The following is a 16,172-nucleotide window of genomic DNA, read 5'->3' as shown; positions in this document are numbered from 1 at the left end:
AGTTAAAACAGATCATTCTGTTTTGGCTAATAATGTGAAGCGCGTGAAGAAGGATGTGAAGGCCTTAAAGAAAGATGTGAACATTTTGAAAAAATAATTAAGTAAACTCTATTTTCTTATCAGATTTAGTATTAAGAAACATGTATTAGCTGGATATGATGAAGCTGCAGTTTTATCTTACAAATAATATGTTTTAATTGTCATCACTTTTTATTGGTGGTTCTAACAATGTAGAAGTAGTTTTGGATGATAGTCTGTTATGTTTCTTCTTTATGTTGTTTTATTTGTTAACTGCATCCTTATCATTTCAACATGTTACCACAGTCTTTATAGTTGTTAAAGAACATCTTTTTATTTCTGAATATAAGAAGGTTTACAATATAAGTATTTTTGAATCAGTTTAGATTTAGAGATATGCAATGTTCGAATCAGTTTTGATTTAGAGATATTTCTAATTAACTTTCAACTCTGCAATGTTAATATCCACAAATTTTGTGCGTAATGAACAAACACATCAAAACAGATTTAGAACTTTGGTATTACTGAAAAGAATCTCATTGTGCCCAAGTTACAAATTAATGTATTAACCTCAGCTTTTCTGAGGATCTCAACATCAAATTCCATGTAACATTCTCGCATTAGGAAAAAACAAGTATCACCGGTCACAAGTTGCATTTCTCTGCATAATTCTGACCACCCATCCGTAAGTGTGATTCTTTATTTCTTGTTCTACACTTTCATATGCCACGTTGACTCTTCGTGATAAACAACTATTTGTGATACATTTCTCCAGTGATCAATCAAATGCCGATGATTTTATATAACAAACTGCATATGATTTACATATCATAAACCATACAACAAATAATACATAATATAATATTCGGATCCATTTAAAGTAAGATATATATACAACTCCATAGAACTTCTCGAGTGTGTGACACCATTTGATATCAATCTCAAAATCCATTTCAAATGATATTTTGTATCCCGAATGTGAAAATCAATATAGGTACCATTAGCCAAATTAAGTGTCATAGAAGGCTGCGTATATCACATAATTTATATTATTCAAGTAGCCTCTACCCGGATATTCAATTCCTGTATTAAGCAGTGACTTTGCTGTTCCTTTTATATCAAATGTCGATACATATAACATGTAATCTCCATCATATGTGAAAACCAACCGAGTTTCTTTGCCATGACTTATAAAGTGTATAACCCCACAAAGTCCATGTAATTTTCCATCATTCGCACAAAAACATCCCTCAAATACCTGACCATTATTCAGTACTATAAATATTTTATAAGGAATCCTATGAGCATATTTCTCCATAAAGCAAAATGGCAGATGCTATAAATTACAAATCATATTGTCATGATGGTTTCATCGAAGTCATGCAGTAATGAACTATATGAAGTAACTTACAATATTTATCAACTTTCTTGAACAATCAACAGCAGATATAAATTTTGCAACACCCTTGATTGAACACCAACCTATATTAGAAATGACCAACTTATTAGAATGCAGTGGAATATACGTAGTAAAATGGTACTCAAAATAACATATTAGAATGCAGTGGAACGTACCTTGATATTTCAATATTAAATCAATAAGTTCATCATCTGTCGAATTGAAAACTTCACATTTCTATTGTTTAATATGTAGAGATAGAAACAATCTTTTGAAAATTTTTAAATAACATGCAAGTTCCAATCCGTAATTCCACTGCTGTTAAAAAAAAATTTAAATCCACACAACAAGTTTCTTTCTTTGTCAAATCTCGAATAAAATTAGATCCATTTGTTAATAATATTTTTACACTTGAATATACTTCTTCTCCATTTTCGTTCACAAGCACGTATGGAATAGCCTTCCAAATAGATTCAAAGATGTCAAGGTCTAGAAACTACATAGTGACAAATGCAAAAAACATTATCGTTTCATTTGATTCGTAGTTTTCCTTCGTTGGACATGCCAAAAACTTATTTGTAAAGACTTTTACAGAATCCATGTCTCTTCGTGATAACTATAAGCTAATCGAATGTATAATATTTACTCATCAAAACTATTTTAAGTCTTCATCTCTATAACCTAAAAGTAAGGCTAAGTGATTTGTTTGTTACGACTTTAAACAATATTTATCTTTATTAATGACAATTATTAAATTTCATATTAAGGATAAATTGGAACCATTTTTGAATAATAGAAAATACGTAGATTATCAGCGGCTATGATATATTACTTATGAGAAAAGATTTATAAAAGATATTTTTAAGACATTATTATGATTTTATATTAAAATGCCTTATGATAAGTTTGTTATCCTTGGTTTACATTATTTATTAATTGACGTATTTTAGATTTTCAAGAGCATATCAATCAGGATAAATCTTTCTTATTAAGTAAGTCGTTCACTGATATTTTAATGTACTATTTTTTAGATTACTTCAATCACTCTCCATGATCGATGTTAACTTTGTAAAATTTATTTCAATCACATAACAAAATTCTTCTAACTTAAACATATAGTATAATCAATCTGTCAAAATAACACTCATCTTCATAAGTCATTTTCTTACTCAGCACGAGTCATGGAGAGTCTTTTGTTTGATCACATCAAAAATCTCCAAAAGAACAGAACTATATGGCGATTGGAGTTAGAGTGACACGAATTTGGGAAACTATATCACCTGAAAACGGTTCTGTTAGAGGCTACAATCTCATTTTCTGGACAATGATGTATATAATTCTTATTATTCTTGCTTCGATAATAAATTACCATGTACTTATCGCATAATAACTATATATCCAGTCTATTTTTTATTATACATATTAATCTTACTTATCATTGTAAAAAACAGAATTCTCATGTACACGCCTACATTTTTCCTGACAATTGGAAGGCGATTGGAAGAGATGTGTTTGAGGGTCATGTTTACACATTTGAAAACTTTACCGTAAGGGATACTGTTGGCAAGCTCAAGCCCGTGTCAACTAATTTATGTATAAGGTTATTGGGCTCCACTATTATTCAACATGTTGAGGATGATGGTATGATTCCGCGTTATAAGTTTGAATTCATGGACTTGGCTGACCTAGAGGAAGAAATAAAATATTTGGGAGAAAACGAGAGTCCTGAGTTTGCCTCCGGTATGATTATATCTTTATCTACTTTTTAGTATTACAAGAAATTTCGTAAGGTCAAGCATTGTGCAAATTTTATATATTCTATGTTAAACGCACATATAGAGAAACATTGACAATTCTTAATAGTCTGAATCATAAAATTGTAGATTTTAATAGGAGTAATTGACGAATATGAGAAAGTTAATCGAATATCTACCAAATATGGACCAAGAGATGTTGTTAGATTTATGCTTACAGATGGAAAGTAAATTCTAACTGTTTGATAAGAATGAATACTTTTTATATAAAGACTACTATATGAAAATATTTTATTATCTGACGTTGTATAAATGCAGAGTTTCTCAAAAAGTGAGCATCTGGGGAGAATAGGCTATAGCTGTGAATGAAGATTTTGTAAATACCGAGGAGAAACCAACTATAGCAATTATAACCGGTACCATACTATCTACCTTCAGGGTTATTTTTTAAAATCATTTTAATTATATTTCCCGATATATTATATGTTTATGTTGTTTAATTAGTTTAATTTTAATTATCCAATTATAAAGCAATGTATATATTCCTAATATATTTCGATTTTTTTGAATTAATTAATTTGTTAGAAACCGTACAAATTGGTTCATTGCCATCTTCAAAGGTCTACATAAACTTGAACATTGAGCCGGTTGTAGAAATGCGAGAAATGTATTTTCTTTTATATCAAAATGAAAAGTTTAGGAAATTAGTTACACACTCATTATGTTAACATCATTTGTCATTAAACAAGATTGTTGGAGGAAGGTTTCAAAAGTCCTGAAAATTCTGAAAATATGTCAACCGAAATTGCAATTATACCTTCCATTGAAAGGTTATGTCTGAAAGATTTGAATGACATTTGTTCCACTTCAAGTGTCAAGGTTTGTTATTCATACTTATCATCAATGTACTACCGTTTTCCATTCGTTATACAATTGAAATGATTACATCTTTTCACTAACTCCTTTATTTTACTAATATTCTTTATTTTACTAATATTTTAGAAGAAGGTTTATTGCACGTTCAAAATTCTTAAGATTGAAGATGTAGACGATTCGTAGTACTATAGTAGTCAGAAAAGTAAAGTAGATGTTCAAAAAGAAGGGAAGAGGTTCAGATGTGAAAATTGTAAGAAAAACTGGACATTTGCTAAGAAGAGGTTTGTTTGGATTAGTAATGCATTGCAATACTTATATGTAGTACATTGTTTATTTTTTTTTATTAATCAACCTTTTGTAAATATTATCCTAATATATAGGTTTTGCTTAATAGTCCTAGCTGAGAATTTAACATTAACTACCAATGTCATCCTCATGGATCGTGTTGTGAAGTGGCTAGCTGGGAACACTGTAACTCATTACTTGAATAAGCAAGATGTGGTATTGTATTTACAGTTTAACCACAATTGTGTAAATTTTATTTACATTTGTTGTAATGTTATGAACGTCCAATTTACTGTTATGCAGCGACCATATGATATTTTTATTCCTGATATTCTGAATGAGATTTTTCATAAAGAACTACTGTTAGTATTGAGATTAACGAGGCCAATGTCACTGAGGACATCAATTTATATGAGGATGTGGATTTGTTAGATTCCTCTGTGGCAAGCTCATCCATTGCAGATCATTCTCCTGTTCCAAAATGTCCATCCTTTGACAAAGTTGTTGTGAGTATAGTTCTGTAAACATGGCATAACTAATACTAAAAATTGTTACAGACTAAGTTGTTTTTTGAATCCCAATTATATTTCAGGGCAGCAAATCATGTCATTTTTTGATAGCCCAGATTCTGCAAAGTCTGTAACCAAGAAGCCAAAGACCATAAGTCCTTATGATTCACAAAATTTATAGTTTTCCATCAAAGAAGATTATGAACAAAAACTTCTTTTTTCATTAATTTGGTTCTAACTATCAGTACATTTTGTTCTTACACATTCTAGTGAACCAAAGCTGCTACAAACTTGACAAGTTTTCTCAAGAATTAAACTGTTTGCTTTCATTTTTTTCACGTTTATCCCGCATTATGTTGAAGACTATTTTGAGTTTTCCAAGATTATTTCACTATCATTTGATACCGACTGTTATTTAAAGCTTAATGTTCCTCCCTTCTTACATTATACCAGATGATATGTCATGCTGGTGAATTTAATTATTAATAGGAATGTTGAATGTTGAACATTTTTTGTACATAAATTATTTGTAACATATCACATTGAAATTTATAATTGAATCATCAACATATATTTGACTTGAAAATCAAACTTAAAATTTATTTATTAATTTTGAGAGGAAATCATTATGATATTAGAAACATATAAAAACAGAGTTCCAAAGTATTTGAATGTACTTGAATCAAGGTATTTCCATTAGCATCAATCATTGTAAATAACTACCACATTCTCAAAATGTTTATTTTACATTTTTTTCTATCAAGAAAGATTTGTTAGTATTTGTTCCCTAGAGACAACACTATGATATTTTAGTATAAAACAATTGGATTATTAATATTAATGTTCTATCGATTATTCTTTTTATAAGTTATTAATTCTTAATTTACTGTGATATAAATGTTAGATTAATAAATTTCCTTAGAATATGATATGAATTCTATACCTCTAAGTACGTGACTTAGAAATGAGACTATGAGAATAATATCAATATTCCTAAAGGTCCCTAGTCAAGTATAATTATTAAGGGACAATAATAATGCATTAAGACTGGTGTGTTTGTTGGCTGATGATCACATCTCATTGATCATAGGTATAGTGATACTAAAGTCAAAAACACGGGCAGATGTATATGTACATGGTACTGGACAGACCTGATGTGAGATTCCATATATCTGTTGTGTCATAAATAATTCTCACAGTGATAATGATGTAATGGTCCTTAGACCTGAAGTCATTATATTTCTATGTGAGAATTAATATACATTGATTCCATTAAAAGTTATCCTTGACCGGGTAATGATAAAAGTGGACATTGGGTATATTATGAATCATATGAGAAATATGAATGATCTAGATGTGATTTAACCCTCCTATTTTAGAGTGATATTATTGGCCTCTTGTGTGAGCTAGACTATAAAATGCGTGGCCATGCTCAAATGTTGATTTAATATGATAGTCTACTCATTGATCAAGGAAACTTGGATCAAACTATGATGAGGATGACACATTACATGCCTCTAGTTCAATCTATAATATTTGGTTAAAGGGATTATATTGCATTATACATTATTCACGAAAGGTTTAGTCGATCACCGATTCAATTATTATTACTTGGGTAGCAATCATGTATTACTAGATGTCGTTCATTGTTTACGATTTTATATTAGATTTAAAATTCGTTGCCAATGTAATAATAACCTATAGGGTCACACACAAAGAATGCTTGAAGGATTATTTAATTTAAATTGGATTTAAATTAAATTAAAGTAGTTCGAATTATTTATAATATTAATTAAGTATGACTTAATTAATTAGATAAATAATGATATTTGAATTTACTAATATCAATTATGAAATTCAGTTGTTAAATAATTACGTGTGACTTAATTATTATACAAATAGGGATTTCGAATTAATAATAACTCCTAATTAGTTTAGAGTTATAATTGTATTTCTCTCTATATAATAACTCTTGTGTGGCTGATTTTGTGGACAAGACTATTACTAAAATCCTAGTCACCAAGAGAGAATATGGAGAGATCAAGAAGAAACGAGTTTGTTCTGGTACACATCCAATCCTTGAGTTCAAGCATTCGTGTGGATACCGATAGAGCATAGATCGCGAGAGCGGGATGCGTGGTGATTGTACAATATTTAGATCTCCATTGTTCAACCAATTTGTAAAGCTTCTTAAGTTAAACAATCTGATCTAAGAATTAAATATCTGTTTTTCGCATGGATCGTGCGATGGGTTTCGAAGATTCTATTTTTTTCATTTTTAATTACCGTTTCCGTTGCGTTTATGTGCTCGAAACCTTTTAATGGTATCAGAGCTACTTGTGAAAAGTGTTTAACTCATTTATGTATTTACTGGTTTTATGATGATAACATGTATACAATATTCCATGATTGTTATGTATGCGATTTTGTATGTTTTACATGTTGTTAGGTTTATATATGCGTATGTATGTATATGTTTTGAATATATGATATTCATGAGAGTTGTATAATCATATGATGATTATATAATCTGTATATATACTGATATATACATGTTTTGTGCTTGTTCTTATTATAAGAATCATATTTGATACAATTCTGAATCGGATGCAGCGGATTTGCTGAAATCTGGGTCTGGTGTCCAATTTTGGCGAACAAATATGCTATTTCATATGGAATCGAGTGTTTGAACGAAACTGATAGATAAAGCTATCATCGACTGATCTGTAAGGCATTTGATGTCATTTAGGCCCTGTAATCTGTTATTTAGTGTTATCAGATTTAATTTCGAATTTTCTGATTTTTGCCATATTTGGTTTTTATAATTATATCATTATAGGTATGATATGTTAAGATCATATTATGTATTTTAACACGTATTTATATGTTAGTTGAGCATGGTGGATGGTTATGGCTTATGACCTTAGGTTAATGGTTTTGTTTTTTTAAAATACGGCTTGCACATCGTTTGATCTTGTAATTATTAAATCTCGAATGTAACTCGAGTTCTTATTATAAGTACATTAGATTAGTTTTTATTTTTCATTCATTTAATGTACATGAAGACATGAAGATTTGAAGATCAAGAAAGGGTAATCTCACATGAAGGACATCCAAGGAAGCAATAGAAGAAAGAAGACATGTAATAGTTAGCTTGTATTTATTTTTCACCTTAGATTGACCTATATCTTTGTCATTAGCTTGATGAAGATCACATAGGATGAAGCCATAACCAACCACGTTTATTTATTGCACTTTATATATATATGCGCATATGATGAATGTATGTGTAGAGTAGTTTATAAAGATGCATGCTTAATTAGATTAAGGATGTATGTATTGGATATGACACCCATGCCATGCTTGCTAAATTATATAAAATCTGTAACGACTTAAGATTTTAAAATGAACAAACGATTATGATATTCTCGTGTTTATGAAACACGGAATAAAATATAAATATTCATTAATTCTGACATGGGGCGATTTTATCAAAAGCGAGTTCATTGAACTCGTAAGGTTGTGGAGCAAGACCGTTGTGACTCCCTCACTACCTGAAAATCAAACCATTGACGAGTTTTAATTTGAAGTATTTTATTCAAGGAAAAATTGGGAATCTCTTTATGATGGGATCATGATCGTTTAAAATTAACAAAACCCTAAAGTTAATATTAAGTTGATCATATGCCTTCCAATTAGTCCAATGATTAACCCCTAGATCGACAAGGAGTGAGTTCACCAAAGCGAAGTACTCTCATCTATCGTGGGAGATGTATTGAAGTATATTGATACTTTTTGACTATTGGGTTGGACTTAACTAAGTTACCACAATAGGATTGTGAACTTAGAGGCATAGAATTTGGCGAGATTTATTAGATAAATATGAACAAATGTTGTTCAACCAAGCTATACAAGAGTTATATAGTTGATATAATTGACAAATGTTGTCTACCTAAATAATCATGTTTTAGGAGAAAATCCAAAGCTGACCTAACGCATGGTGAAATATGGATCTTGGTTCACTAGAAAGGATATAGAAGATATTCTTTCTGAATTAATAGTTAGGGCTATTGATTTGATAAAAATAGTGGGAGATATATTGTGAATATATATATATATGAATAATCACTTGAACATAATTTAATGGTCATCTGTAGACTAGGTCATTTTATGCACTTTAATATTATAGATATCAAATGACAAATAACATAAATAACTTCTCTATGTAATAGTCCTTGAGAAGGACAAGCTGACATGAAATAAATTCTTCAATTGACATGGGAAATTGAGGATTATCCTCAGGTTTAAGGATGTCACTCAAACCCCTCCCTTATTTCTTGTAGTTGAGAATGAAATATGTGCTGAACAAAATTCTTATCAGAAGCAAATTGATTATGCAACTGATGTTTCATATCTCATGCTTGTAATTATGAGTGCTGAGCTTTAAAAGAAACAAGAGTATAATGATGCTTATGATATGATTGAGCAGCTTCAAAGGATGTTTGAAAGATAGGCTCATTAGAAAGATTTGACAATTATAAGGCACCATACTTTTGCATTAATGGGAGAATGATATCCTGTTGGACTAGATGTTCTAAAGATGGTAGGTATATTTACCTTGATAATTTTGGGTTCCAAGAATAGTCTAGAGACTCATCTTGATTTGATCAAACAATCTTTGAACAACTTATATTCCTATTTTGGTAAGAACAAAAGGAATGAGATAGAAAAAACACTTACTGAGTTGTTAAGCATGTTTAGAACTGCTGAAAATAACACGATGAAGGCATGGACTACGTCCATATTGATGATGTACACATGGAATGAAAAATGGGAAAGGAAAGTGGACAGGCAAGCTGAAGATTTGATCTTATTTGGTGCCAAACCAAAGTCCAATCCCAAAGGGCTTTTGAAGCCTGAAAGTGGTATTGCTAAAGGAGATGATTGTCACTTCTGTGGAACTAAATGGATGATTGGAAGTTAAATTGTCGATCTTGTTTGGAAGATCTAAAGAAGAAGACCAATAATGGTCAAGCTTCACGTATCAGGTCAGAATTGGAGCAAATGTTGTTGCTCTAGTTGAAGGAACTCGATACCTAATTTTGCCCATAAGGCGAGATTAAGAACTTGATAAATTGTTATTATGTGCCTGCTTTTAGCGGATACATTAAATCAATTTCGTATCAGGACAAGAAAGGTTTTCATTTTAATTAAATAAACAATAGTTGTTTATTCTATTTTAATGATAAGGCTTATAATGTTGCACAATTAGTTAACAATTTACATGTTCTAAGATTACTCAAATCAAACATTACCTCTAGCATTGTCGTTAAGCCATATTAATGAGAAACACATTTCTGGGTTATATAAGATTAACACTTGTATAGGTTTGATTTTGAATCATATGAAGATGCGAACTTCTCATTGGAAAAATGACTAAACCTTCTTTTACCTGATCAGGTGAAAGGGCCACAGAGCGATTAGGATTTATACATAATAATGTATGTGGTCGAATGCGTATGATGGCAAGGGGTGGCTTATACTACTTCATAACATTTACTAGATGATTTCACTAGATATGGATATATGGTTCTTATGAAGAATAAATCCGATTCATTTGAAACGTTCAAAGAATATAAGGCCGAAGTAGAAAAGCAAATAAGGGAAAAGTATAAAAGTTTTACGATCAGATCGTAGCGGAGAATACTTAAGCCTCAAATTCAAGAGTTTCTTGAAAGAGTGTGATAGTATCACAACTTACTCCTTCTGAAACACCTTAATCAAATAGAGATTCTGAGAGGAGAAATCGTACCTTGTTGGACATAGTGCCATCGATGATGAGTCAAGCGGATCTTCCATTCAGTTTATGGGGTTATGCTCTAGAAATGACTGCATACACACTTAACCAAGTTCCGACTAAAGCGGTTCACAATACTCCGTATAAGATATAGACTAAGAAATAGTCATAACATGTCATTTATGAAAATTTGGGGACGTGAAGCGTTTGTAAAATGTTTAGCCTCTGACAAGCTTAGACCAAAATTAGATAGATGCTATTTTGTGGGATACCCAAGTGAGACTAGGGTATAGTTTTCATAATCCTTCCGAGAACGAAATGTTTGTTTCTCGGACCGCTGTATTAGGGAGAACTACTTTCTAAGAAAATCAGTGGGAGGATAATACATCTCGATGAACATCGAGAACCACATGATAACATTTAACCAGAGTTGGAACGAGATGAGGATGCACATCTAAATGTTGAAAGTAATCATCTTCAGGAAACACAAGTAGTTCGTAAATGTAGTAGGGTTCACCATGAGCTTGAGAGATATTATGAATTTTTCTTGATTCAAGGTGGTGATGGGATGCTTACGAATAATAGTGAGCCTCTCACCTACCAAGATGCTATGAACATTCCACACTCCGAGAGATGGCTCGAGACCATGAAATATGAGATGGAATCCATATATCAAAATAAAGTATTGACTTTAGTTGATCCACTCGAAGGGGTTAAACCTATAGGGTGCAAATGGGTTTTCAAGAAGAAAATTGACATGGATGGTAAAATACAGACCTATAAGGTGCGACTAGTGGAAAAAGGTTTCAAACAAATTCATGGTATAGACAATGATGAGAATTTTTCACAAGTTGTTATGGTCAAGTCTATCAGGATTTTTCTAGCAATAGCTGCTTACAAGACTATGAGATTTGGCAAATGGATGTCAAAACCGCTTTCTTATATGGGAGCCTTGAAAATGATATATATACGATATAACCTGAGGGTTTTGTCGATCCAAAGTTTGGGAAGATGGTTTGTAAGTTGCTTCTATCTATTTATAGATGGAAACAAGCATCAAGGAGAATGAACATTCATTTTGAAGAAATAGTTAAAGAATTTGGCTCTATTCAAAACGAAGATGAACCATGTGTTTATAAGAAGGTTAGTGGGAGCCATGTGATATTTCTAGTATTATATGTAGATGACATATAACAAATAGGAAATGACATACCTTCTCTATAGGATTAGGCGATGCTACCTATATATTAGGCATTAAGATCTATAGAGATGGATTGAGGAGATTAATCGATCTAGTCGGAGTACATACATTGATAAAGTATTGCATCATTTTAGGATGCAGGAGGCAAAGAGAGGATATGTCCCGATGTCTCATGGGAGAGTGATCTAATAGGATAACTGCCCCAAATCATTATATTATAAGGGCAGTCTTAGAAAAGCTCCATATGCTTCGGCAATTGGATCTATAATATATGCAATGATATGTACTTGTCCTGATATTTCGTATGCTTTAAGCATGACACACAGATACTAGTCTAATCCAGGTAAGGGTCACCGGATAGTTGTCAAGAATATTCTTAAGTACTTAAAGAGGACTAAAGATTTATTTTTGGTGTATGGAAAAGATAGGGAACTGGTTGTAAAGGGTTACACTGATACTAGTTTCTTAACCTAATTTCTGGATAGACAGGGATGATTACGTGTTTATGTATATTTTGTATATTTTCTAAATATAAGTGATGTTAGATGTAATAGTTCACAGCAAGAACATTAATGATTCTAAAATGAAATCCGAATATATTGATATTTTTAAAACAACCAAGGAGACTGTTTAGGCATGTCCTTAGGCGATATCACCTTTTAATGAGATTAATGATCAAGGAGATATAAATGTAAAGTGTATAGTAATAATAATGTTGCAGACCCACTGACTAAGGCTTTGTCGCAGCAGAAGCATGATGGTCATACTAGTTCCATGAGTATTAGATACATGGGTGATTAGCTTTAGTGCAAGTGGGAGATTGTTAGTGTTTGTGCCCTAGAGACAACACTATGATGTTTTAGTTTAAGACATTTGGATTATTAATATTTATGTTCTATCGATTATTCTTTTCATAATTTATTAATTCTTAATTTACTACGATATAAATGTTAGATTAATAAATATCCTTGGAATATGATATGAATTCTATACCTCTAAGTACGTGACTTAGAAATGAGATTCTGAGAATATTATCAATATTCCTAAAGGTCCCTAGTCAAGTACTATTATTAAGGGAAAATAATAATGCATTAAGACTGTGTGTTTGTTGACTGATGATCACATCTCATTGATCATATGTATAGTGATACTAAAGTCAAAAACACCAGAAGATATATATGTACATGGTGCTGGACAGACCCGATGTGAGATTCTACATGTCTATTGTGTCATAAGTAATTCTCACAGTGATAATGATGTAATGGTCCTTAGACCTGAAGTCATTATATTTCTATACGAGAATTATTATATATTGATTCCATTAAAAGTTATCCTCGACCGGGTAATGATAAAAGTGGACATTGGGTATATTATTAATCGTATGAGAAATATGAGTGATCTAGATGGGATTTAACCCTTCTATTTTAGGAGTGATATTATTGGCCTCTTGTGTGAGCTAGACTATGAAATGTGTGGCCACGCTCAAAAGTTGATTTGATATGATAGTCTACTCATTGATCAAGGAAACTTGGATTAAACTATGATGAGGATGACGTATTACATGCCTCTAGTTTAATCTATAATATTTGGTTGAAGGGATTATATTACATTGTACATTATTCACGAAAGGTTTAATCGATCACCGATTCAATTATTATTACTTGGGTAGCAATGATGTTACTAGATGCCGATCATTGTTTATGATTTTATATTAGATTTAAAATCCGTTGCCAACGTAATAATAACCTATAGGGTCACACACAAAGAATGCTTGAAAGATTATTTAATTTAAACTGGATTTATATTAAATTAAAGTAGTTTGAATTATTTATAATATTAATTAAGTATGACTTAATTAATTAGATAAATAATGATATTCGAATTTACTAATATCAATTATGAAATTTAGTTGTTAAATAATTAAGTGTGACTTAATTATTATACAAATAGGAATTTCGAATTAATAATAACTCATAATTAGTTAAGAGTTATAATTCTTTCTCTCTTTATATAATATCTCTTGTGTGGCTGATTTTGTGGGCAAGACTTTTACTAAAACCCTAGTCACCAAGAGAGAAGATGGAGAGATCAAGAAGAAACGAGTTTGTGCTAGTACATATCCAATCCTTGAGTTCAAGTATTCGTGTGGATACCGATACATCGTAGATCGCGAGAGTGGGATACGTGGTGATTTAACAATATTTGGATCTCCATTGTTCAACCAATTTGTAAAGCTTCTTAAGGTGAATAATCTGATATACGAATTAAACATCTGTTTTTCGCATGGATCCTGCGATGGGTTTTGAAAATTCTGGTTTTTTATATTTTTAATTACCGTTTCTGTTGCGCTTATGTGCTCAAAACCATTCAAGATTATCATAACCATTAATATCAGTTATTTATGCCTTTTATTATGGGATTGTGAAATATTATAATTTATGATTGCATGGTAAGAGAAGTAAATTTACAGAATAATAACAAAGTTCAATTTATAACCTAATTATGTATAACCCCAATGTTATATTATCGTCACACTTAAGCAGTAATCGTGATAATATTACACATTTATTTATGTTTGATAAGCTCAGAACACTCAATGAATTTCATGCTGACTGGAAGATTAAGGTTCAGGTGAGTAGAATGTGGCCATCAAATGCTTCTGACGATGACTCATTATATCGATATAATCTAATTCTTCTGGATGCTGAGGTAAAATTCTTGTACAACACATCTATCAATAATTTTTGTATTATAATCAATATGTTTTGACATGAAACTATTAATTTGACGAATATAGTTGTTTTCAGAATTTTCATGTTCAAGCCACCATTGCTTCTGATATATGGGATATATTTCAAGAAGCTATAAACGAAGGAAAAGTGTATGAGATTTCTGATTTCTTAACTAAAAAGGATACAAGGAAGCATAGGCATATTTCCTCCAGAATATATATTATGTTTAATAGAGAAAAAATGATTAAACCTTTATTGGGAGATGACAATACAATAGCTTATCATAAGTTTGACTTTGTTGATATTGGCGACATGATAGTAACTGCAAAAAGATACCGAACTGGCGATATTGCCGATATTCTTACAGGTTTTATACCACTCTCAAAGTTTATCATGCTTTTTTATATTCCACCTAGGGTCTATTACTAATTTTATATATTTTTGTTACAATTTTTCAGATATTATTGGAGTTGTTGAAGATCTTGAACCTGTTCAAGTTATTCCTTCTAAGATTGGTGATCAAACGATTATTCGCTTTAGAATAACCGATGGAAGGTTCTGCCTTAAGAATCTATTTCTTACATGTTTAAAAATTAGAATATTAAAATTAGATATCAAAATTAGAATATTAATCTGCTCTTCTTTTACTTTTGATAAACAGGAATGTCGTTAGAGTTACTGTATGGGGTAAACATGTTAAATCCCTTTATCCATTGTTTAATGATGTTTTGGAAAGTCCCATTATAGTAATTTTGGTAAGTATGAGACCCCTATGGTTGCACGGTGAGTATGTTACATTTCTCAGAATAATATGAATATTATATGTTAAAATTGGTTGATTTGCATGAAAATCATCTATTTGTATTGTCTGGTAGGCGAAGCAGTTATTGGTACTGTTGAATCTCCAAGGATTTACATTATTTTCAGAACACTAATATAATCAATATAAGAAAGAGGTATACAATTGGCCTTAAAAGAGCTACAAGATGTATATTTTCAAAAACTCTTCAAATGACTAATTTGATCCAGCTTTTTGATGTTATTGGATTCAGTATGGTGTTTTTTGGTGCTAAATTTCAACGACCAAATTCTACATATGACACTTTTAGCGATCGCGATATTGAAGAAATGGCAGATTCTTGAAGACCTAATAAATAATGTTATTAGTTTTTTTATTGAAAACAATGAATGTTTTTTCTTTCTATTCTAATTTGTATTTTCCTTAAAATATATTTAGTTTATTATTCCAGCAGTTCCTTAATTAGTTTCAATTCATGTTGTCATAATACAAGTCAAAATAAAATTTTGTTTCTAAGTTAATTTCTATATTTGAAGAGTGATAATCATTTTTTGCCATAAGAAAAATGACTTATTAAAAGTGTAAAAAATGGTCAATAGTTGAATTTAAGTTTTTGTACATATTCGTGTTACATGCGATATGTATTGATATTATGGATTAACAATAATAATTAAAAGACTATGATATAGAAAGCACAATTCCATATTACGTTACACCATAACCAATTTCCCCATTATCATCCATATCCGAAACTATGAGTATATAATAAGGTACATATCATAGTTTAGCCGATGAAAAGTAA

The sequence above is a fragment of the Apium graveolens genome, chromosome 5, assembly GCF_009905375.1.
Source record: "Apium graveolens cultivar Ventura chromosome 5, ASM990537v1, whole genome shotgun sequence".
Lineage (NCBI taxonomy): Eukaryota > Viridiplantae > Streptophyta > Magnoliopsida > Apiales > Apiaceae > Apium > Apium graveolens.
Note: the sequence above shows the minus strand (reverse complement) of the source record.